We start from the raw sequence: 25,402 nt of genomic DNA, 5'->3' as shown, positions 1-25,402 counted from the left end.
CAAGGTCCAGAGCACCTGGTTGGGCACTTTTCTATGGTTATTTCCATAGACACCATTATGAATGCTTCTTTCTCCAGAAAAAAAGTGAGGTCTCCAAGACTCAGGATGGGCCATTCTTTTGGGGTCTCAGGCTGTAACTAGAACAGCACTTTTCTTCTCTCTCATCCAACACTCAAACCACACTCAACCTCAAGGACCTTTTTACCACCCGACATGGAGATATTCTTTTCTATATACAGTTGAATTTGAGCACATTCTCAAGACAATAGAAAGGAAACTCTCTGAAGCAAATTCTGCAGCTGCAGTGAATATTCTTGATCACTGTTTCCATCCGTCTCTTCAGATCAAGAATCTAGTCTACTGGCACTTAGAGCTAGGGTAGCTGGTTGCCTATACCAGAAGTTGAAGGCGGTTGAGGTCTTGTTGACCATCTTTAATTAAGACTTGTATGAAATGTCAGAGGAGGCCAGGAGAGCTCTGAGGTTCCCTGTGTAGGCCTTGATTGCTTATAGTGACCTCTTGCAGCAAATCTCACAGCACAGCCCATCATGATCTATTGTGAGGCACAGGGTATTGCAGTTTGGCTTGTGTGAAATCAGAAGAATAGCACCAGGGAAATTTGGAAGGAGTGTATGAGAGGCGAAACTATGCCCTCTAAAACCAGAAACCACAAGACTCAAAGCCCAGATGTGTCCATCAAGGTGTGTGGTGCTCTGTCGCAACAGCACCAGTTCCAAAAAACTTCTAGCAGAAAGCATCAAGCATCTGAAGAACTGGATGGATATGAAGGATGCACTGTGACAAATAGTTGACTGAAAACAAGATGAGTCAACACGGGCTCAGCACAAGCGGGGTCGCAATGCTGCTGAGAGCTAGACACAGTGACCCAGGGTGAATTCATTCACCTATTGAGGTCAGCAATATCACTAGTTAGACCTACATTTCATTGCAGAGACTGGTGGCAGATGGTCATGGCTGGATCCCATGGTCTAGAAACATTAGCCCACGAGTTCTCACCTTACCTGTATGCGGTTTGAATCCATGAGTGGGCATCCCAACCCTATCTGATAGTCCAGTGATGATCAGAACTTGTCTCATACATGGAAATCTCTCCCAAATCCTCCTTTGACCACCCATACCCATCACAGTGTGTGAGCACCTGGGGTGTAATCTCAGTGGTCCTCAACACTCACTTTGTAACTCATTGTGTCCACATCCCTTTGGAACTGGGGTTAATTATGTGATGTAATGTACATGTTCCCACTGGTGCTAAAGACTGGCTCTCTGGGCCTACCAGCTGTGCAGGAATTATAACATATTGTATGCAGAATATTCATTTTATACCACCAGCTCTTAAGATGCCAAGTTGCCACAGTGCCATGTTTTTAGTGAAATGGAGCATTCCCAAAGGGATTATCACCTTACACTGAGAAAACATGTTACTTTACCACCACCGATAATTTTTGGACAGTCACAAAAACCTTGATGTGTGGTCTACGGGACGCAGTCAAATGTGTCATAAGGAGGCATTGGTTACCAGTGCACTGTGTCATAGCAGCGCAAACAAAGCTGTCTCGTGGTGGAAGGCAAATGTTGCACTCACAGGCTTATCCCATAGCAGGAAAATAGGAGACTGCCAGTTTCTAAAAAGAATTTAAAACACCTCTAAAAGCCCACAGTACTAAAAGCAGGCTGACTTGTTTCCCTAACAAGCTAAAAAGACATTGTACAAACCTGATGAAAGAGCCTGTCTTTGCCACATGGAGCCCTTAAGGGTTTCACAGCTGCATGTGCTAAACACATCCTGGGGAGCTCCATAATGCTTATATTGCTGTCAGCCCTCTGTCCCATTCCAGAGGAAAAGCATGTGACTTTGCCACATGTGCTGGAGGGCCTCTGGGGAGTCAGAGTATGCTCAATGCCTCCTCAATGTGCTTCTCCACAGCTGGGGAGAGAATTAAGACCTGAAGACGCTCTCTTGGCAGATACTGTTGATTGGGAAGCTGAAATGTGGCTGCATTTAGGCCAAAGATCCTAGTCTGATGTCACTTGGAGCAGAGACAACAAACTCACTAGCAAATCTTCCTCTCTGGGCAGAGTGACCAAATATTTTGTTTTAAAACAAAAAGATCCAGGGCTTTGGTGCGTCTCACTTTTCCCCCCTCCTTGCTGGATCTCCATAGGAGTAAAGTGAACTCGAAGAGTAGCTCAAGGGGTGCAAACGCCAGAGAGCTGAAACCAGGAGGGAAAAGTTAACAAGAAACCCCCATTTTCACATCTACTACTAAAAGGTCAACAGGGTGATGCTGATCTGCATTTCAGCACCAGAGGGCAGCTCACAAGAGGATACCAGAGACCAAGAAGACAGAGACCTGTTAAAACAATAAAATTCAGGATGCCACTGGAAACCTCCAAGCTCCTGTTTAGTTTTCTGAAGATAGTGATGATTTATAAGGTTTCTTTTTAAAAAAAAATACTATTAGGTGGTGGCCAATCCAATTTTTTGAAGAGCTGTTGAAAATACAGATACATGCAGCAGAGAATGAAAAGCCACTAGTCAGTCAATGGGACTATAATATAAACATGGGACTGATATAAAACAGAGTGAACTCAAATAGAAGCGCTGGAATAGATCCCTTTTTGGTGGCAAATTAACATTTCTTCGTGTTTAAAAAAAATTCCATTTGTAATAATAAAATGATAATCTCTTGTGTGAAATCCTGGCTCCACTGAAGTCAATGAGACTCTTGTAATTGACCAAGGCTAGAATTTCACCCCTTATGTTTACGTATATTCACTTTAATCTCAGAAGACCCGTTTACAAATTACATTCAGGGATCACTTTACCTGCCACTGAACCGCAGTCATTTCTGGGTGAGGGGATGCAGCTGCACAAACCCCCCTACAGTATAGAATTGAAATGGAAAGTGGGATGTTGCAGTTGATGGAGTTGTAATGGAATGGATCCCCATGCAAATATCTCCTACAGGTAACCTTTGCAAAAAAGAACCATGGGATCTTTAATGACAAGTAGAAAGGTCATCTGTTACTTTTCTTCTGGAAGATAGTGCTTTCAACAACATAGCATCTATAACCACCATCATGCAGAATTGGTGGAGGGGCGGAGAGGGTAAAAAGCCACCTATTGAATCACCAGAAGAGTCCAGAGAAGCACCAACAACCCAACCCCAAGAAATAAACAATCCCATAATTAACACTATCCTACAAATGAAACCAAAGAACTTGTGCTGCAGGGTGATGAAGATTTGCTCTGAGGAATAGTTAGGGGAAGAGCATTCTAGAGTCAAGGGCCATCATCCATCCAAGGGCCTTCCATCCTTTCTAGATTGGGCCTATAGAAGATCTACAGCTCCAGCCCTGCAGATCTATTCTTTACTGAAGAGAAAGTGCCCTTTCCGACTGGGAAAACTAATTCCCCTTGTGGACTGAAAGGAGCAGAAATCAGTATGGCAAATTCCATTAACCAAAGGAGAAAAGACATCTTTAGCATTTGGAGCATATTCCCATGAAAACCCAGAAGAGCAAGACCAAGATGGTTGTGGAGTTTTTTTGCGGGATCCACCACAATAGTAAACAACAATACTTTGCACTTCTTGACACTGTTCATCCAAGGCGTTCCAAGCACTTAAATAGTATTTAATGAAGACCCAATGTCTCTGAAGATTGCAAGGTACTGTCCTTTCCACTGCATGTTTGAACAGAGCTTAGCACAAAGAGACTCCAGTAGTGATTGAAACCTCTGTTACGAAACAACAAACAACTCATACAATTGTTGCCCTAGATAAGTACGTTCACATCCCATTGACCTCAGTGGGAGTTCAATGGGAGGGCACACAGGGATCATCAAGGTCACCCAGGATGGATGTGGCAACTGTGGATACAATCCAGATCTTCTGGTCCCTTTAACCATGAGAACCTTTTTTGTTTCCCATCATCAGGGGCAAAATTTGACCCCGTTTTAAAAGTTAGCTTGTATTTAGTGTCCAAAGGAATATTACCATCATAAATGCCTTTTTTTAAGGCCAAATTAGGGGTTTAAAACTCTTAAAAAAATAAAATCTTCTCAAAATGTACATTGAACCAAAGGGCCTTGTAAAGAGTACGCAACACCCCACGTCCATTTTTGTATGTTAAAGAAATGCTCTATATTCCAAGAACTACATACACGTCTGCACACAGTTCTTCCTTAGTTCCATTACCAGATAGAATAAAAGATGCTTTTATTCAGCAGAAACATAAGCAGTCTAAAGAAAAAACTCTTTCCACTGAAGTATTAGAGGGCCTGGGATTACCATGAGGCCTCTCACTTGGGCTTCTAAGTGGATTCTCCCTGGGAAACAGGAAGTTACAAAAGCAGATGTCTGCAAGACACAATTGCCCATTTCCCCCCAAGTGGCAAGGTCGCCTCATATTGCTGAGTGAAGAAACCGCTTCAGCACAATATAATATCTTGAGGCACTAGTTTCAGGACACAGCATTCTTTCATTTTTCAGTCACAGCCTTCAGAATTTCTTCACACACACCTTATTAAACCATAACTAATCATCGAATAGTCAACAAAGACTTTACAGTACTGTGTAGACTGAGCCCTCAGCATGTGGAGCATAGTATACACCCAAAAGCAGGGATGTTCTGAAATTGCGAAACACAAGTCCAAGTTGAGGCAGTGAAATTCTCTAATTTGACCCATGAAACTCAGGGTTTGACGTCTGAGCACTTACATTTCAGCTTTAAAGACCTGTGATCGAATCTTATTCAGGGTATGTCTATACTGCAGTCACAGATCTGACCGTAGCTCATGTAGACATACAGTAACTCCTTACTTAACGTCCTCCTGCTTAACATTGTTTCAATTAGGGAACATGCTGGTTTAAAGTTGTGCAATGCTCCTTTATAAGGTCGTTTGGCTGCCTGCAGTGTCCACTGCTTGTAAGATTCTGTGGAACAGCAGCGACTTTACAAGGGAGCACTGCACAAGTTCCTCTTCTCCACCTCTTCCCCATCGCCAAACAGCTGTTTGGTGGTGCTTAGAACTTTCTGGGAGGGAGAGGGCGGAGCAGGGAAGTGCTGCATCTCTACTCCTTCTCCTCCCTCCCAGAAAGTCCTAAGCACCACCAAACAGCTGGACTTTCTGGTGGGGGGTGGGGAGGAGCGTGGCTGTGGTGTGCTCCAGAGAAGAGACGGGCCTGGAGTGGAGCAGGGATGGGAAGAGGCGGGCCTGGAGAATCCCCTGCCAAAGTCAGTGCCTGTTCTTCTCTGGGGAAGCTGCCGCTGCTGGTGTGAAGGTGCTTCCTAGTGTCCTTGCCTGCAGCTGGCTGTGCCTGTGAGGTAAGCCAGGAGCACCTCCCAACCACAGTACAGTACAGTACTGTACAGTATATAATGCCTTTTGTCTGCCCCAAAAAATTCCTTGGAACCTAACCCCCCCCACATATATTTACATTAAATCTTATGGGAAAATTGGATTCGTTTAATATCGTTTCACTTAAAGGTCCATTTTTCAGGAACATAACTACAACGTTAAGTGAGGAGTTACTGTATCTGATCTAGCTCAAATATAGCTAGTTCAGGTGCTGGAGCAGTGACACCCCGGAAGCCTGAGTAATTACTTAGGCAGCCTAGCCTGTGCTGAAACTCAGAATGGGGCAGCTTCACAACTCTGGTGCAGAAGCTAGCTAGATTAAAGCCAGCTGTGGTGTGTTCACAATCTCACCCTGTGATCGCAGCACAGACATATCCTTAGTTGACAAGTAGAATAAATTTAGGAGCTTCAACTTAATCCCTGAACAGATATTTGTCCACATCGATTAATAACTTTTAAGGCCATCTATTCTGGACTCCTGCATGACACAGGTCATGAAATTTCACACAGTGATGCCTGCACTGAGCCCAGTAATTTGTGGCTGAACTGAAGTCACCCCGGGGTTTAGTGTGACTTTCAGAATCTGTCACGTATCAGAGGGGTAGCCGTGTTAGTCTGGATCTGTAAAAGCAGCAAAGAATCCTGTGGCACCTTATAGACTAACAGACGTTTTAGAGCATGAGCTTTCGTGGGTGAATACCCACTTCGTCAGATGCATGTGGGCATGTGGTGGAAAATTTCCAGGGCAGTATATATATGCTAGCAGCAAAGCTAGACGATAACGAGGTTTAGTTCAATCAGGGGAGGATGAGGGCCCTGCTTCTTAGCAGTGGAGGTGTTGAACACCAAAGGAAGGAGGAAAACTGGTTCTGTTAGTTGGCAAAAGCCAATTCACACAGTCCTTTAGTGTCAGTCCTGAGCTGTATGGTGTTCCAAATTTTGCCAGATGAACTGAGGTCTCAGCAGTGAAAGTGGAGGCCCAGCAATTCTCAAAAACTACAATACCCGTTATGCTGAAATTAGAGGAAACAGATCCACAGAGCCGAGACGTGTATCCCAGAAGCCTCCTATAGTGAAACAAACAAGAAGAACCAAGAGGTCACTGCCCATCACATACAGCCCCCAGCTAAACCCTCAACGCATCTCAGGATCTACATATTGATCCTGTGTCACATATATCCATCCTTTTCCAGGCCTTGGCTGGCAGACTAGATCCAGGTTGCCCACGATGACACCTAGCCACCTGAGGGACATATTGCTCACCGCATGATGCACACCGCACCGTAGCTACATCTAGCTCGTGGAACCAATCCAGGTGTAATGAAACCTCGCATGACCAAACTCTGCCACATATGGCTACAGTCCGGCACAGGCCGTCACTTGATGTAGACATGTGGGCCAGATCTCAGCCACCCATCACCGGTTCATTCACGCGTGCACTTTACCAGATGTAATATAGCTACCAGATCATATCGCCAGCTAATGCCAGAATGCTATGCCACACGGCATCACCAGGGAGAGTCTCTATGGAAAACATAAATGGACACAAAATGCAGTTATTAGGAACGGCATCATATTCAAAAATGCCCCTGTAGGAGAAACACTTCAACCTCACCATGGCCACCACAATAAGCAGATCTACAGCGTGGCATCCTACTGCAGCAAAAAACAACTCAGGATCCAGACTTCAAAGACGACAAAACGGCTTGAGTTTCATGAGTCATCTGCAAATTTGACACCAATCAGCCATCCAGGAATTGAACTCACTACGGACTCGTGAATGGTCTTGCCAACTACAGCACCAGTTTCTCCTCTCTTGCTTGGTTTTCACACCTCAACTGCTAGAACAGGGCTTCATCCTCCCTGATTGAACTAACCTCATTATCTCTAGCTTTCATGCATATATATACCTGCCCCTGGAAATTTCCACTACATGCATCCGACGAAGTGGGTATTCACCCATGAAAGCTCGTGCTCCAAAACGTCTGCTAGTCTATAAGGTGCCACAGAATTCTTTGTTGCTTTTTCAGAATCTGCTGATGACTGAAGGATCAGTATGAAAAATACAGGTTGGAAGAACAGAGATCCAGTGGCAGATAGGGGTGTCTGCTGACACTGAGTAAGGACTTAATCAAAATTAGAGGATGCGGTGTCTTCCAAAAATACGTCTAATGAAGAAATTCCTACATCTTCACTACATTTTCTCGGTGGTGTCCACTAATTTTCTGTTCTGTTTAATGACTTATTTCTTATGGTTAGATGCCAAACACAGCTCTGGCTGCTAACACTAGTAGCATTATTGAGCTGGACTGTAACCCTAGAGGTGCTCGTAGCAATTCAAGCATTGCAGGCTGGTGGTGATTCTAGCATTAAATAAAATGGACCAGATCCTCAATTGCTGTGAAAAGGTCATACTTCCATGGATTGCTATGGAGTTATGATGATTTAACCAATAACTATAGCTATCATATCCCTGCCACTCATGCTGGCTACTGCTCAGTGTTCTGATACTTCTGTTTGAGAGCATGCAGGAGGAAAGAATCATGGAATAATAGAAATGTAAGGCTGGAAGAGAATACAATCTTACACACTTCTCTTTCCCAAAACCTAGCAAACAGTCTCTCTCTTCACCCTACCACATGTTGCAGGGCAGAAAGATCTATTGGGAGACTTCAGCATACAGAGAATGGGGAAGAAGCAGACGGAGAAGAGGAGATAGTCACTCACTCTGAAGGGACTGCTCATTTTTCCTCCCTCATGCTATTTTCCTTCAGATTGGGATATAATTACCTGGGATGTTTTTAATCCTTCTTTAGACATACACATGTTTAAATAGATGGTAATGATGGACGCTTTACATTTTCAAAGCTGTTTAACTGACATTAACTAACTAATTAATCCAGACAACTTCACTTCAATGAAATACTGCAGGTGAAATATCATGAGCCACAGTCTGCAGATATGGAAGCTGAGACAAAGATTATTTGAAAGATTTGTCCAACATCACGTAGCAAGTGAATGGCAGAGCTGGGACTAGAACTCTGGATTTCAGAGCCTCTAGTTGGGCATTAGTCAAAATGGATATGACAAATGAGCCAACAGTGTGCCTTTGTTGCCAAGAAGGCTAGGAGCACTGCCAGCAGATTGAGGGATGGGATCATTCCCCTCTATTCGGCATAAGTGAGGCCTCCTCTGGCGTACTGTGTCCAGTTTTGGGCCTCACACTACAAGAAGGATGTGGAAAAATTGGAAAGAGTCCAGCAGAGGGCAACAAAAATGATTGGGGGCTGGACCACATGACTTATGAGGAGAGGCTGAGGGAACTGGGATTGTTTAGTCTGCAGAAGAGAAGAGTAGAGTGAGGGGGGTATTTGATAGCTGCTTTCAACTACCTGAAAGGGGGTTCCAAAGAGGATGGATCTAGACTGGTCTCAGTGGTAGCAGATGACAGAACAAGGACTATTGCTCTCAAGTTGCAGTGGGGGAGGTTTAGTTTGGATATTAGGAAAAACTTTTTCACTAGGAGGGTGGTGAAGCACTGGAATGGGTTACCTAAGGATGTGGTGGAATTTCCTCCCTTAGAGGTTTTTAAGGTCATGCTTGACAAAACCCTGGTTGGAATGATATAGTTGGGGATTGGTCCTGCTTTGAGCAGAGGGTTGGACTAGATGATATCCTGAGGTCCCTTCCAACCCGGGTCGGCTCTAGCCATTTCGCTGCCCCAAGCATGGCATCATGCCGCGGGGAGCACTCTGCCGCTCACTGGTCCCATGGCTCTGGTGGATCTCCCGCAGGCCTGCCTGCGGATACTCCATCAGAGCCGCGGGAGCAGCGGATCCTCCGCAGGCACACCTGCGGGAGGTCCACCTGAGCCACCTGCCGCCCTCCCGGCAACCGGCAGAGTGCCCCCCGCGGCATGCCGCCCCAAGCATGCACTTGGTGCACTGGGGCCTGGAGCCAGCCCTGCTTCCAACCTCTTTCCCTTTAGCTCATTTGCTCTGAATGTAATTGGGAAAACAAGCTAAAAAGCTAGAAGAATTTTTATTTTAAAAAAGGTAGAGAATGAAATGAATGAAAATTGCTGGGGCTGTGTAAGTCACCATGCATGTTTCATTTCCCCCAATGAAGCAGAGCCAAGAAAGAGGAGGGCTGCTTGACTGAAATCTTGTCTGAAATGATATTTGAGAAATGGATTTTTTAAACAAAGAATTCCCATTTTATCGCTGCTGGGCCAACTGCTGCAAGGAATTGGAATAACTTCTGCAAACACTCGCCGCCTGGTTTGGTTTGGGCTAGTCACACCTATAACAAGTGTTCTGGGGCTTGTAGGTAACCTGCTGGCTCTTGTTAAACTCCATAGCAGCCTTTGATGTATGTGAAACAATATTGCAAATCCCCTGACCACATAAATCATAGGACTGACTAATAAAAATACAACATTACATATAATAATGAGCTCCCAATGGGTAGAGAGAAGGTTCTTACACACGGAGGTGCACACAGGCCTGTATTAGTGCAGTTTGATTGGATAACTGGAAAATTATGTCCTGTAATTACTAAGCAAACATGAGATGGAACGACAGGGAAATGCAATGAAATGAGGTTTGAGCATGAAGGATGAATTTTCAGAGAATTTGGAAGGAACATATATGAATCTCACACTTACAGCTTTGAAATACAAGTGAGCCATTGATTTAAAATTGAATGTTGTGTTCATTTAGTACCCTAAGATCTGCATGGGGCAGTGCAGATTAATAACTAGAGTGGAAAAACTGGAGTTTGAGCTGCTGGGTTCTGTTCCCAAATCTGCTACTGTCTCACTCTGACTATCTTGAAGACACTTAGGCACAAATTTATAAAAAAGTCCACTAATCTGGGTGCCCAAAGTTGGGCACCCAAAAGTATACACTCCCAAATTACAGAACACTTTTCAAAACGTGGGCCTTAGCCTGTATATACACACCCCAGTTTTACTCGCCTGTAAACAAGGCAATAAAAATATCTACAACTACCCCACAAGATGTTGTGATTAGTTTATTAGCTAATGTTGCGAAGTGCTTTGGGATCTTGGAAGGAAAGGTGCTATTTATTACAAAGGACAAATATTATTGCTAGAGGCTTACAGATGGCTATTGCCTGGCATTGAAATGAAACATTCAGTGTAAAGCCTCCTTTTCCAGTTGATCATAACTTTAGCAAAGATATTATTTTTGGGTTAAAATTTGTCATAGTTGGTCTCAGCCCAGAGCCAGTTTTATTAGGAAAGCATCATACATTCTGCTCAGACATTTTTTGGGTTCTGGATTTGTTAAAAGATAAAGCTTTCCCACATGGTTTTGTCCAAACTTGACTTTTTTACAGAGCTCACTGCTACCTAAAAAATTTGAGCCAGTCTGGAAGAATGTATGCAAGGTAAATTACTGAATAGAAAGTTGTATAAGAAGGACCAATAGGTATTGTAGTATTTCTCTTACTCATTGACAAAAATTAAGACCAAGAGTCTAAGGCACAGCATGGCAGGATGGTATTTAAGCTTTCAACTTTGTTTCATTTTCTGATTGCAGTGCTTATGAATATAATAAAATAATAAATACCACCACCACCTAGCTCTTAAAGTACATTTATCCATAGATCTCAAAGCACTTTACAAAAGAGGTCAGTCCATTTTACAGAGGGGGGAACTGAGGCAGCAATAGATGAAATGACTTGCCCAAGGTCACTCAGCAGGCCAGTGGCAGGGACTGAGGCTAGAACTGAGGTCTCCTGAGCTACACTCCAGTTTCTCAGTATGGCAATAATGCCAGTTATGTGTATGGAATTATTCGTAATACAGAGCTTACCAAAGGACAGAGGATTGGCAAGTTTCATACTCAAATTCAGCGAGTTTAAAGGTTGTTCACCTTACCCATCTGCCTCCCACTCTAAAGGCCAAATCCCCCACACCCAGAAACACATTCTCATAGTTACAATTAATATGGGGCAGGGGGGCTGAACTGGGCAAAGTGATGCTAATTGAATATTGTATTGTGTGAGCTTGTCCACACATAACATCTTCTTTTAATTGGCAGTAATTGCTTGTGTTCAGAGTGTGAGAACAGTAACCTGGTAAACATCATGAAAGTCTCCAGAAGTGGCTGAGTTGTAATATAACTTTTTGAGGAAAAAGAAGCAGACAATTAATTTTAAGCAAACAATAAAAATATGAGAACAAATAGAGATGTAAGGGACCTACTAATGATGTGGAGGAGGAGGTTTGGCTGGGTCTTTTATTATCTCTTGTGTTCTGGTCTGAAACATGTATCATCACTGAACTAGCTGATTATGCTTTAAAATTACTTCAAATGGAAAAATTAACTAAAATGAAGACAATAATCTTTTATAGATGATTAGGAAGAGGAACATTTTCCTGGGGGACTGGATATAGATTCCTTGACCTTTAACTTCCTGGCCTGCAGGAATCGAATGCATTCAGGACAATATATGAAAAAGTTTTGAATAGCCTGAATTATTTATTTTTTAATAGTTGCCCATCATTTAAAAGCTTCACCTTGGTGCCCTGTGCTTGAAGATTCAGCCTTGTTTAGTGTGACATTTTATTCTGATGCTACTTTTCCTGTCAGTTTCATGTGTGTTGCAGCATAGGCTAAAATACCACAAGTTACATATAGGTATATCTCCAATCTGTCCTTTTATAAATAGCTCCTAGGACTGGAACAGACTTTGAAAGGTCATCAAGTCCAGCACCCTGTCTTCACTAGCAGGACCAAGTACTGATTTTTGCCCCAGATCCCTAAGTGGCCCCCCCTCAAGGCTTGAACTCACCACCCTGGATTTAGGAGGTCAGTGCTCAAACCACTGTCCCTCCCCCTAGCTAGCATTCCTTCATCACAGAGATTCCCTTTTCCTGTGTGTGGTAGGCACCTAAGCTACCCCCCACTCCTTTGCCCTTGTAAAGCCGGTTCCATGGGGTCAGGGACTTATGTATGGAGGGAACAGAAGTGGAGTGTGCTGCACATTGGGTCTGGCCCCAGTAGAGAGTTAATGAAGTCTAGGGCTCTTCCATGGTCCCTTTCATGCTGAATACAGCTCCACTTTAATAGTAGCCAGAATGGGAAGTGGGGAATCTGAGATCCTAATATTTTGGGAAATCTACTTAAAAAAAAAATAAAGACTCGGTGAGGAGACTAAAGTCCTTTCTTTAGGAACTATCTAGAGAGACAGAATGAGCTTCCCATGCAGCACCCATCCAATTCCTGATGGGATCACCTCCAGGAGAAAACAAAGTTCAACCTCTGTGCTCCCAGTGTGCCAGCCAGGGCACAATTTAACATCATAATTGGGACTGATTTTGACACATAGTCTGGCAAACTTGTCCACATGGAGCTCTACTGAGACCACTGAGATCATTTTACGTACGGTATGTCACCATACAGCCACCAAATGGTGATAACATTTGCTAACAGCTCTAACATTAAAACAAGGCCTCTATATCCGAACTGTAATTCCCGGGACCATTCTAGTTTCCCCAGTGGCTGTTTTTGTAGTAGACCTTTGTCCACGGAGAGCTGGATTGAAACCACCAGCAGAGGTTGTCTATACAAACCCTTCTTTCCTGGCAAATTGAGGTCTGTGTGGACCTTGCTGCTGTGCACTAAAAATTTCCTAGTGCACTTTGAAACAGGATTAGATTATAGGATATTAGGGTTTTGGCCCCTAATAACCAAGTTGACTTAGTTGTCCAATTTGAGTTGCTGGTCAACCATTCATTAACAACAGTCCTTTTTTGTTTTACGCTGCTTAGCTAGAGAGCATTGCTATAAATCTTTCTCTGAATATTGTCCATGTGCTCAGCAGCAGTCAAACCCCATGGCAAAAATGGACATGGAAGAAAAGGGAAAAGCAAAAAGTGAATACACAAAGTTCAATATGGTTTGTGTTGCGCTTCGAAAACCAATTATAGAATAGGAGTTTTTGGAGATAAAAGATGGTTTTGTGGTTAAACTACTGGACTTGGACTCATTCCTATGAAGCAGGTAAATATTAGAGCTGGTCAACTAATAATGTATTTGTTAGAATTTTCTCCATCAATTATTTAGCTATTGGAAAAAAATACTTTGCCTCCATTGTTAGACTAGTATATGTAAAAGTACCCATTTTACAGATGAACTGTCTAAGGCAGGGATCAGCAACCCTTGGCACATGGCCCGTCAGGGAAATCTGCTGGTGGGCCAGGATGGTTTGTTTACCTGCAGCATCCGCAGGGTCGGCCGATTGCAACTCCCACTGGCCGTGGTTTGCCATTCCAGGCCAACGTGGGCTGCGGGAAGCCAAAGGTTGACAATCCCTGGTCTAATGCTTTAGCTCGAATTAAAAAGCAAACACACACACACACACACACACACACTGATTTTGGGTGTCTAATTTGAAACAATGGCACTCAAAAATCAGTGGTCATTTTGGAAAATATTAGCCCAAGCTCAAACAGAAAATACACCCAGCTGTCCTCTTTCCCAGAGCCCTGCCTTAACTCCAGAGAAACAGTGTTTTCTTGTGATCTGAGTTTTGAATGACTTGATCTAGTTGAACAGAAACCCAGCTAAGAAATGGTGCTTCTCAAAGGCTTCCAACTTCATAACCTATTACAGGAAAACACCATCATTTTGACTCTGCTTTATAGATGTCAAATCCTTCACAGGACTCAGTTTAAACTTTAGGCTCAATGTCAAAAATAATACAAAAAGCTGGCTGTAATTACCTCTGCTACGTTAACGTGCAATAAATTTTAAAAAATACCCCACATTTTAAAGGAATCTTGACTTGCTGCCCAGATATATATTTTTTCACCCTTTGCTTGGAAACTTAAAGAAGGGAACAATTAATGAAAACCAATCGCTAGACAAGACGTCGTTTTCAGTTCATGTTTGTTTTCATATCTTAAAGTAGCCCACCATTTCTTAACATACATTTTATTTATAACAAAACCATGAGACATATTAGAAACACAGATCAGATGCTGGAAAGATACAAGGTCTGTCTTATTTTGGTCTTGATGAACGACCTTCCCCATTCCCCCTTTTTTCCCCCTTGTTGACTGCCCTAAGAGTTCAGCATTTTTACTGTATGTGGCTTGTTCTAATTAGGGACAGAGGATGTTGAATTGATAAAGTGCTCTCCTTCACCACCACTACCAGAGAAGGAAAATTAAAACCAACTTTCTGGAAAGTAAAACACATTTGGTTAATTTCCCTACTGGCCACACTTAAAGAAACCCCAAAACAATCCTCCCCCCATGAAACCCCCCCCAACACTAAAAACTTTTCCCTGTTTTCAGCAGAGACTGAAATGCCATGAAAAACATTGTTTTTGTCAGATTTGTTGCCTGAACAGAAGCAGGAAGTACCAGCCATCTAACAAGAACAGTCTTGTAAGACTTCTAGCCCAGTTCTGCAGACTCGAGGGGTCTAGTTACATAGGAAAAGTACCAAGACTTTTAGGTGCTTAAGTTTATCCAACACAAATCTGACCTGCCTCTCATAAGCAGGTACCACCCTCACCCTGATCCAAAACATTCCTGTGCTGGACATGGTCCAAAGTTACCCCTTCCTGGGGTTTGGCTTTATAGTTCACTTACCCAACAAGATACAAGTTAAACTTTAGCCTAAGCTTTCTGCTGAGCTTGGCTGTTGTTGGGGCTTTTCCCTGCAAAACCCTCTTTCTTTGTCCCTAGTTTACTGTTCACCAAGGACACCTATACCCTTTTATTGGATTGGAGCTGGTAAGACTCAGACTCATCGATTTTATTGCCAGAAGGGACCATCATGATCATCTAGTCTGTTGCAAGTCAGCAAAAATAACTCTCGCATCTTTATGTAGGATTTTGGCACCTGATAGCACTCCTATGGAGGTTCCCAGAAACTTCCACTCGTGTAGAAGCTGTTGTGGTTTGCCCATTGCTAATAAGCATTCCAGGAAAACCACATAAAATAGGAGGAAGATTCTGGACTCAGTTACACAGACACAAGTCCACCAACATTGGTAATTACTCTGAAGTTACTTAGGATTCAAAAGCCCAAACCTTCTCCATTACACCAGTGCAAGTCCACTGAAACCCTTTGCATGAACCCTCCTTCAAAGGCAATGAAGTTGCAGTGGTAAAAAATGAGAGCTCAACATTTAGCCCTTAAATCACTGAGAGTTTAGGACCCTGTCCCACAATTACCATTTGGAAAGGTAGACACACAGGTCTTCAGAGTAAATAGAAACTCGAGGAGAGCATCTATCTTTATTCCCAGAAGCAGTGATTGTTAGACTCCCTCAGTGAGTTAAGGGACTTAGATTCCATGTTACTGCTACTTGCGTTCGTAGAGATAGATATGAAACACAGTCCATAGAATAAATTCACTTGTGGCAAATGTTCTTACTTGTCAGTGTGAGAAAGTAAGTCTCTGCGTTAGACCTAATTGCTGCCAGAAACCAGCTTTATGGAAGTGATCAAAATGAGTAATTCTTTGAGTCTCACGGATTTGCTTCAAGAGGAAAACAAAAATGTGCCAACAAAGGAGCACACAGAGCTCTTTTCAAGGATTTAAAGACAAAGGTACCATGATCCAAAAATCTAATGAATGACACAAAGAGGAGAACCTCTGGAGAGTGGAATAAATTCAACCTGTGCAGTATAACATCGGTGATTTAGAACACACAGCAGTTATGGCTGACCAGTTTTCCCATTGCTTTTCAAAATGCACACAGCCTAAGTTCATTCTGTATAGGTAGGGACTAGTATTCTGATAGAGAGACATGAATTCCAAATTAGCACAATTATTTATTGTAAGAAACTGTGTGATTTCACAGTAGTAACTTGGTGTCACACCTTTCTTCCCAAATTGATCTAAGTTCTTTGTCAGCTAGGAGCCAAATGATTATCTGTTATGAGAACCCATCTGGATGGCTGATGGATTATTCATATACAAAAATCCTGTAGGCAGGCTCCTAGCCTCAGGTGTCAGTGATTGCATTCCTTGTTCTGCCATGGACTTGCTGAGTCATCTTGGGCAAATCACCTCACTTCTGCACTTCTGTTTCCCCTCAAACTCTTTGATCTGTCTTGTCTATTTAGATTATAAACTCTTTAGGGCAGGAACTGTCTCTGATGATCTGTATGTACTGCACCTTACACAATGTAGTCCCAATCTTGGGTAGGGCCTCCAGGCAGCAGATTAATAAATAACTGTTGTGTATAGTTATAATCATGATAAACTGACAATTATGGCATGACATGAAATTTAAAAAATAAAAAATAAAAAAATAAAATAAAAATAAAAAAACACAAACCCACAGGCTTCCACATTTCTAGCAGTTAACATATTTTGATGGTGCCATGAGACATTCCAGTAAGTTTCAGGCTGAGAGGAATGGCCAATTGAATTAAAAAGAATGATCCTTTCTGTACAAACTACATATTGTTCCAAAGAGGAGGGAGTGTGGCAGAACAGCCAAATGGATGGAATAAGTGTTGTAAGGGCTCTAGGATCACAAGCATGGTTTCTTTGACAAGAGTATGAGTGGAAAGCATCCATAGAAAATACAATGAGGTAATAATCACAAGAAAAGGCAAATGGAAGCAAATCAGGCAGAGCTTTAGGAGAATACGTGCTTTAAATAATGCCCAGTTTTTAATTTTTTTAAAGATACTTTATACATTTTGTCATCTCCGCATACAAAATGTGTAGAGCTTCATTTGCTTCTGGGTTATTCCTGGTTTATGCTTGTTTAGTCTCCTGGAGGACTAATGCTTTAGTCCAGGAGTCTCAAACTCCCAGCCCGCAAGCCATCTGTGGCCTGTGAGGCTCCCCAATGTGGCTTGCGGGGTCCAGCAGTTTTAGGGCTGGGTCTCTCCATTGGTCCCACCTGCCACCCCCAGGCATTCCCCCCTCAGGGGCCCCGGCTGCGCAGCAGAGCTGAATGGCATCTGCCTGCTCACTCCAGTGGCTGCCGGACCCTCCCTGTGGCCCAGGGGCAGGGCGGGACTGTGCCTCTGTGCGCTTCCCCCACCCCAAGCACCTCGTGGCCAATGGGATGCTGTGGGGGTGGTGCCTGGGGCAGAAGCGCGCAGAGGCCCCCCAGCCCACCCCGCCTTGGAGCCCCAGGTAAGCACCACACCCCTGACCCCCTCCCAGAGCCTGCACCCCAATCCCCTATCCCAGACCTCCTCCTCCACCCAAACTTCATCCCAGAGCCTTAGGCAGGTGGGGGGCAGAGGGGGTGGGTTCTGGGCAGAATGAGTGACATTGGCCCACTGGGAGGATTTGAGGACTGGCACTGGCCCTAAGGTAAATTGAGTTTGAGACCCCTGCTTTAGTCTAACCCAAGTTATCTGGTTCAGCACAGGAGTAACTGGGTGAAATATCTGATTGCCTGTAATGTACAGGAGGTCAGATTAGATGATCTACTGCTCCCTTCTGGCCCTTATTTCTTTCATTGAGTTTAAGATAAATGTTCATGTTCACAAGTGGAAAAACCCTGCTGTTTCACCCCCAAAATGCTCTTTTAGTCTGTAAAATAATGACTGTTTTTGTGACTGGTAGCACTAATCCAACTTTTGTGGTGAACTGATTTGAATTAGAATGTAGCTTAAAGATAAATGTCTTCTTTGAGGATGCAGCCCCATGATTAGAACAGTAAATTATCCCAACTCTCCCTGCATGCCACAAGTTTATCATGCTTGTTTAACATGTCTGAATAGATTTCACAGTGCACATATTTTGCAGCTTCTTTCTTCACCTCAGAGGAAAACAATTACTATATCCTGATGTTCTCTCCATCCAATTACTTCTCTTTTGCCTCAGCACTGTGATTCACAGATAATATAGGCTGGAGAAACTTGGACGGCAAAACACAGTGCTGATTTTTCCTTTGTGTAGTTACTAAGCATTTTAACATATAGTAGCAATGACAGGCCCGTCTATATTAGACGCGATATATTGATCCCCGAGCAATCGATTTTAATGCGCCGATACGGCACGTAGTCTAGACGTGGCCTCATATTATGACATAGTGCCTCTTTCTACACAAGGATTAAGTGGTGGGTGGCATTTTAAGCACCATGTCTCCTAACCCTGCTGAAAACTGGTCTGCACATGACTGTGGTTAAAATGCCCACGGTTATCTGACACTTGGTGTACCCTACTGCTCCTTCTATTGTTAATCCTGGTGAATCTAATATAGCATCAAAACTAGATATGGGATTAAACTAAAAACCTAAGAAATTTAGATTTGGGGAACCAGATTTCAACCCTCCTCAATTCAGAAACATTCAGATTCTGTGTTTTGAATCAGTCCTAATTGGGGGGGGAGGGGGTCTCACAGTCCTTATGAAATGTTGTATAATAGATAAGTGAGAACAGAGCCTCAGGGAACTCTTCAGGAGGGAAGCTCTCACCTTCCAGGACTTCCACAATTTAGCTCCCTCCTTTCTATTTGACCCTGATAGATTTTTTCACCAGATCTTAATAGAGAGATGAGCCTGAGTACTTGAGCACTGACCCCATTTGGTATCCATGTAATGCTCCATTTTCTTCAGGCTGAGGTGATTCATTCCCAGGTAACTGGTTAACAGAAGTAGAATTCGGGACCACATTCCACCTTCCTCCTCCTCAGCACAGCTAAACCTCACTACGATTCCCAGTTTATCAATGAATTGGTTGGACATCCAACTACATAAAATTCTACATGCTTTCCCCAGTCCCCCATATGGCTCCCCAAAACATTTCAGAAGTCTAGCGTATAAATGCACTACTTCCCTCTACTGGATGGAATCAGATCTGCCCAGTGGTGTGTCAGAGGCTTTCTATCAGCTGCTAGCAGCACAGATTCCCCTTAGCTCAAATGATGTGCACTTTTCCTTTTGTATCAGGAGGATCCAATCACTATCCCCACTGACTGTGTGAGTTCCGAGTCACCATATTTTGCAGTATTGTAACAGCCATGAAGTCCTTGTTGCCCACAGATTTGTTACATTAGAAACAAATGGACCAGTATGGCAGCCACTTCAGTCACTTACTCCAAAGCAATAGTTGTTTCTTTGTGCCCTTATGAACTCCAACCCGAGTTCATGTGAACTGATCTTAGCAATGCCCAGAGTTCTCCTGGGTCAATGTGGCCCTGCTGGGTCAACGCTAGTTCATGTAAGACATCAGCATATGAATTTTTAGGGAGCAGCTTGCTCCAAGGCTATTCCTTGCCAGAACAAAGCTAACACTTCACGGAACAAGATACTTTCCTTGGGTTAATCATTTAAAGGTCTAATTGACAGCTTATAAACATAGTTCACACCTTCACGGAGTGTATTTTCAGGGTTTACACTTTTCCTCCTTTTAAAGTGATTTTCAATTCACTGTTACTCAATGTCACTTCTGTTTTTCATGGAAAACAGCCAAGTAAAACCAGGACCCAGTGCACTATCAATTTACACTATAGTACCTTTATTAGCTATGTACTATATTGGCATTCCAGTCATTCCAGCATGTGGCTAGCCTTCTATACATTTATTTTAAATGAAGATCTCTCTGGTGAAAGATTCCAGAGTGACAGCCCTGAAGAAGTCTCAATTTAGTCAGGGAATGAGAAAAGAACGGCCAACTTGCTGCACCACCAACGTACCTCAATCCCATGTTTTGGGCATAGCAGTCATAGAACCATCTAAATTCCTTTTCTCTCTCTATGTATCCCACCCTTGGCCTCTTGGATGAAAGTGGCGCCATGGTTGGCAATTTAAGCGCTGATTGGGATGAGCTTTTTTAGCTGAAGAATAGTGAAGGACCACTGACAAAGATATACATGGCTTAATTGCATTCCATTCTTTGGGTCAAGATTTCAAAGATGCCTTTGAGTAGATCTGCACTGCAGTGGGAATGTGACTGCAGCTCCAGCAGACATACCCGAGGTAGCTAGTGCAGCTAAAAATAGCAGTGAATACCCAGTGGCAGTGTGGGCTGTACCAGCCTGCCCAAAACCCTGGGTATGTACTTGAATTCCTAGCCTATGCTGGGGTCCTGCTGCCCTGTCCTCACTTCTACTTTTAGCCATGCTAACTAGATTAAAGCCTACCTCCATCTGCAGTGTAGACAGACCCTTAGAGACAGTGGAGCACACACTCCATTTTCAAGAGTGATTTAGGCTCTTAACCCACTTAGGTGCTTCTGATACTTTGGCCAATGTCAATGTTGCACTACACTGGGTGCCACTTAATATTAACAACCTCCAGCTAATAGCAACATTTTTGCTAGGAACCAGTCCCATCATTTAATGTTTATAGGATTTGGATATTCGCAACAGGCATGCCACCTACTGACAATTGGCAAAAGCCCCACAAACCTGCCTGCAGACAAGATGGAAGGCTACAGGAAGGGGAGCAGTGGGGACAGGGCCTGCAGCCCAGATGTTGGGGCTTTCCACAGGAAGCAAGGGTGCTGCAGGTCCATGGGGCTGCACAATACCTTTCTGCTCTTGGCATGTCCCAGCACCACCTTCTCTAGCTGAAGCCCTGCAAGCCACCCTTCCTGCAGCCTGCCCCCGACAGCCACAGGCAGGTTTGTGGGCTTCAGGGAGAGGTTCTTTTCATGTCCTAGTGCTTCCTGCCTTGGCTGCAGCTCCACAGGTAGGTGTGTGGCGCTGCAGCCAGAGCAGACATGTCCCTGTGCTTCCTCCCCCAGCTGCAGGTCTGGAAACCTGCTTTCCGCTTATTGGCAACCTTCAGATAAGAGCAACATTTGCAAGGAACTGAGAGGTTGCTAATAAATGACTTCTACTGTATTTGCTCTTTTTCTTGTAATCACTATTGTTAGTTATGTGTAACATGGAAGCATCCACAATGCAATGTTGCTATTAATATTTGGATGACGGTAGTGCCTAAGGACCCTACCATAAGTTTGTGCTCGGGCCTATTCAAATCCATAATGAAAAGACAGTCCCTGGACTAAGGAGCTTGCAGTCGATGTATCAAAGACAACAGATAGAGACAGACAAAAGGAGCACAAAGCAATGAGACAAAAAACTGCTCAGCATGAAAAGCAGCAGTCACAGCACACCAGCTGTCTAACCATCATAAATACTTTTGTAGGCACTGCCCAATCACCGTCCCTGCTCTGGCCAGTTTACAGCTAGAGCTCGCTGGAAATTATTGTGGAAATGGTGTTTCAATGGAAAAATGCTACTTGCATTTAAATTGACATGCTTAGAAGAAGGTGTCAGTTTTGAATAAGTTTTGTTGGGGAACGGGGGGAGGTGTTTTGATTATGTCGACACACCCCATCTGCATATTTTTGGAATGGAATATTTCTGTTTTGGGTTTCAAAATAGCTTTTCAAAACAATCAACTTTTTTTTTGTTAAAAAGGTTGAAATTGGAATGAAGTGCTTTGATTTTATCAAAATGGAATGTTTTGATTGACCAAACCTTTTTTTTTTTTAAATGTCTTTTCATGGGAAATTTCAGTTTGTTAATTCAAAACCACAGAATTGCCCATGAAGCAGGTAATCTGGCTCCTGCCCAGCTCTGCTTACACTCTACCTAGACTGATGAACAGGCGAAAGGGTTGTAGTTGTGATAGCAATTTTTTAAAGTCATCTTTCAACCCCACAGCCATCACCCTCCTCTATTCCATGCCCCAGCTGATCTGATTCACCACAGCTGCCCGTGTATGCGTCATCCATCTTCACCCCTGAGTAAAGAAATGCAGCAGAGATCCCTGTGCTCCTCCTTACATGAACATGTGTGTGCGCGTGCAAATGCTTGTGTGTGTTGAGAAACACCTGCCACTGCAGATCCCTGGGTACAGGGATGGAAGTACCTCTCTTGGCTCTGCAGTCCAGCATGGCTGAAGCCTCTTTCTTAGACTCATCCAGTGGTGGCAAATGCTGGGAGTTTCCACCAGCAGGATTCTCTGGCAGAGGGACAGAAGCCAGCCGATACTAGCTCCTGAAGACAGCTGAGAGTCTGGGGTGGGGGATAAGTTTCACTGGGGAAAAGGCATGTCTCAGTTTAGGTGGGACAGGGTCACTTGACAGTAGCACTCTAAGCGGTGCGGGTTCCTTGCTCTACTGGAGGAGAGAGTGCCACATGTGTCTCAGTTCTTGGTAGCGCACCTGCTTCCCGCTGGGGTTTAGCTACTCCTGCCACTTCTTTCTCCGGATGGAAGCAGAGCTGGGGAAGGGGGCAAGGTCTGGCAGAGGTGACATGGTTGATGGTTTCTAGGGTCAAACAATTTTTGAAAGAAATTCTGACCAAAAAACAAACAAAAAAAAAACCCAACCAGAACGAGATAATGCAGCAGAGATCCTGTGCTCCTCTTACATTACATGTGTGTGCGCGTTGCAATGCTTGAGATGTGTGTTATGAACTGCCACTGCAGATCCCTGGGTACAGGATGGAAGTACCTCTCTGGCTCTGAGCATCGAGACATAGGCGAAAGCACTCTATTCATTGAGACCACATCCAGTGGTGGCATGCTGGGAGTTCCACAGCAAGAGATTTCTCTGGCAGAGGGACAGAAGCACAGCATACTTAGCTCCTGAAGACAGCTGAGAGTCTGGGGAGGGGATAAATTTCACTGGGGAAAAGGCATGTCTCAGTTTAGTGGGCCAAGGGATCACTTGACAGTATCACTCTATACGGTGCGGTTCCTGCTCTACTGGAGGAGAGAGTGCCACATGTTCTCAGTTCTTGTAGCGCACTACTGCTTCCCGCTGGGGTTTAGGCTACTACCTGCCACTTCTTCTTCTCCGGATGGAAGCAGAAGCTGGGGAAGGGGGCAAGGTCTGGCAGAGGTGACATGGTTGATGGTTATTAGGGTCAAACCAACTTTGAAAGAAATAATGAACAAAAAACAAACAAATAAAAAACCAACCCCCCCCCCCCCAAAAACAAACAAAAAAACTCCCACAGGGTTTTGACTGAATGTAATTTTGCTGGAAAAGTATCCGCTTGCTATGGATTTTTTTTCCCTTTCAGATGGGGGGAAGGGGGGGATTTTTTTTTCTCCAGACAAAAGTTTTCCGTGGGAAAGAAATTCCTTTTCAATCAGTTCTATTGTTTACAATCTAAACAAAGGTTTGATAAGCCTCATACACAGCACTGGGTTAGCTTCCACACAGAGCATCTTTGTGCATCCAGTTTGACTGCAGAGTGGACAGCAAAACCAGCAGCTTTTCTAAGAGGAAGAGTCAGATAACTGTTCTCCTTTATCCAACCCCTTGAGTACCTGTTGCCTCTAATGCTCCCTGTAAGGCACTGGGAGTCAGGACTCACGGGTCCTATTCTCAGCACTTTCCTGGATGACCTTGGGCAATTCACTTAACTTTTCTGTGCCTCAGTTTACCCATCTATAACATAGGGATAATGGTCTCTGCCTGTCTCCCAGCAGTGATATGAGCCTTAGTCAATTGAGTACTTAGAGATCCTCAGATTAAATGTGCTAGAAGAAGAACAGAGTATTATAAAAATGCATAGTAAATCTCCTCCCCGCACCACCCCTCGCTTCCCTCATTCTCCCTAAGCTGTAGTAAATGGATACTATTCTGTCATGACCTTCTTCAGAGGCTCTGTGGCAGGCTATTTCTTCAGGGGGGCATTTGGGCTGACGATATGAAGATACTTTTCCCACATAATTGAAAGGAATTTCTGATTATGTGCAAGGATGTCAGAGGTGCTGGAGACTTGGCTGCCTTCCAACCGCAGCCGGATCGAGTGACAGTGCTGCGATTTCTCCTCTTTTGGCACTCTCCTTGTGAACCTTCTGCTCCCTTCTGGGAGTGATTTCTCAAGATAATATGCTGCTGCTATAGCTCTGCTCTGATGGCCTAGATTTACGTCCTCAGACAGAACCGAGGGTGTGGGGTAGGGGGAGAAGAGTTGGTTGCTATTTTACTATTTTGGGTTCCACTCTTCGAGTGCTACTCTCTCAGACCTGTCCAAAATTATTCTGTCATTTCCATCTCTGTAGCTTTCTGCCCAACAGTAAAAGGTATATTTTTGGTCTCTCAAGTGTCGCGCTGGTGAATACACAATACACAGTGAGTGCTGCATTTATCTCTGACCTTTCCAGACTCCTCTCCTGCATCTGTTAACTGAAAAGAGCGGAACACATCCCCAGCCTCCACTCCCACAGAGCAGACGATACTGTTGACTTGATTTACTTTCTCTCTATCAGCCCTGAGTCACCTCAAAATCTTTCTAAAATGTCTAATTTATCTAGGGCTTTCATTCTTACACATAATAAAATAAATACAAATTAAAAAAACATTTTTCCAGGGAAAGATAACTGAAACTTCTGGATGCTGATCACAGAAATTTAGTTACGCTGTAATTAAGACAAAAATGCCTTTCTCCCCAGGGGCCGATCCTGTGATATGCCTAATGGCTGAGCGCTCTCTGCTCTATTGATAACAATATATGTAAGGTACTTCTATGACCCCCAGTACTACAGTATCAGAGCACCTCAATCTTTTAATGCACGTAGCCCCACAACACCCCATTGAGGTAGGGAAGTTCTACTATACCCATTTTACAGATGAGGAACTGAAGCAGAGAGACACTAAGGCCCAGATCCTCAGATGTATTTAGGTGTCCAACTCTCATTGGTTTCAGTGGGAGTTGGCACCTACATATGTTTGAGCAGCCAGGCCTAAGTGACTTCCCAAGATCACACAGGAAGTTTGTGGCAGAGCAGAGAATTCAGCTCAGGAGATGTTTTAGAAAAACATTCAATCTTGATTTAAAATTGATCAGTAATAGGGAATCTACCATGACTCTTGGGAAATTGTTCCAATGGTTAATAACCCTCAAAATATATATATATATATATATATATAAATTCCAAAAAAAAATTCCCCTCTCACCCCTATGGGTGGTATGTGTCTTCCTCAACCTCGGGTCCTCTACCAGAGGCCTGGGAGTTTGAGGGTTCTGCGCAGTATCTTAGCTGTTCCTAGCACTGCACTCTTCTGGACAGAGAGCTCTGATGTT

Source organism: Chelonoidis abingdonii, chromosome 6 (genome assembly GCF_003597395.2).
Source record: "Chelonoidis abingdonii isolate Lonesome George chromosome 6, CheloAbing_2.0, whole genome shotgun sequence".
NCBI lineage: Eukaryota > Metazoa > Chordata > Testudines > Testudinidae > Chelonoidis > Chelonoidis abingdonii.
Note: the sequence above shows the minus strand (reverse complement) of the source record.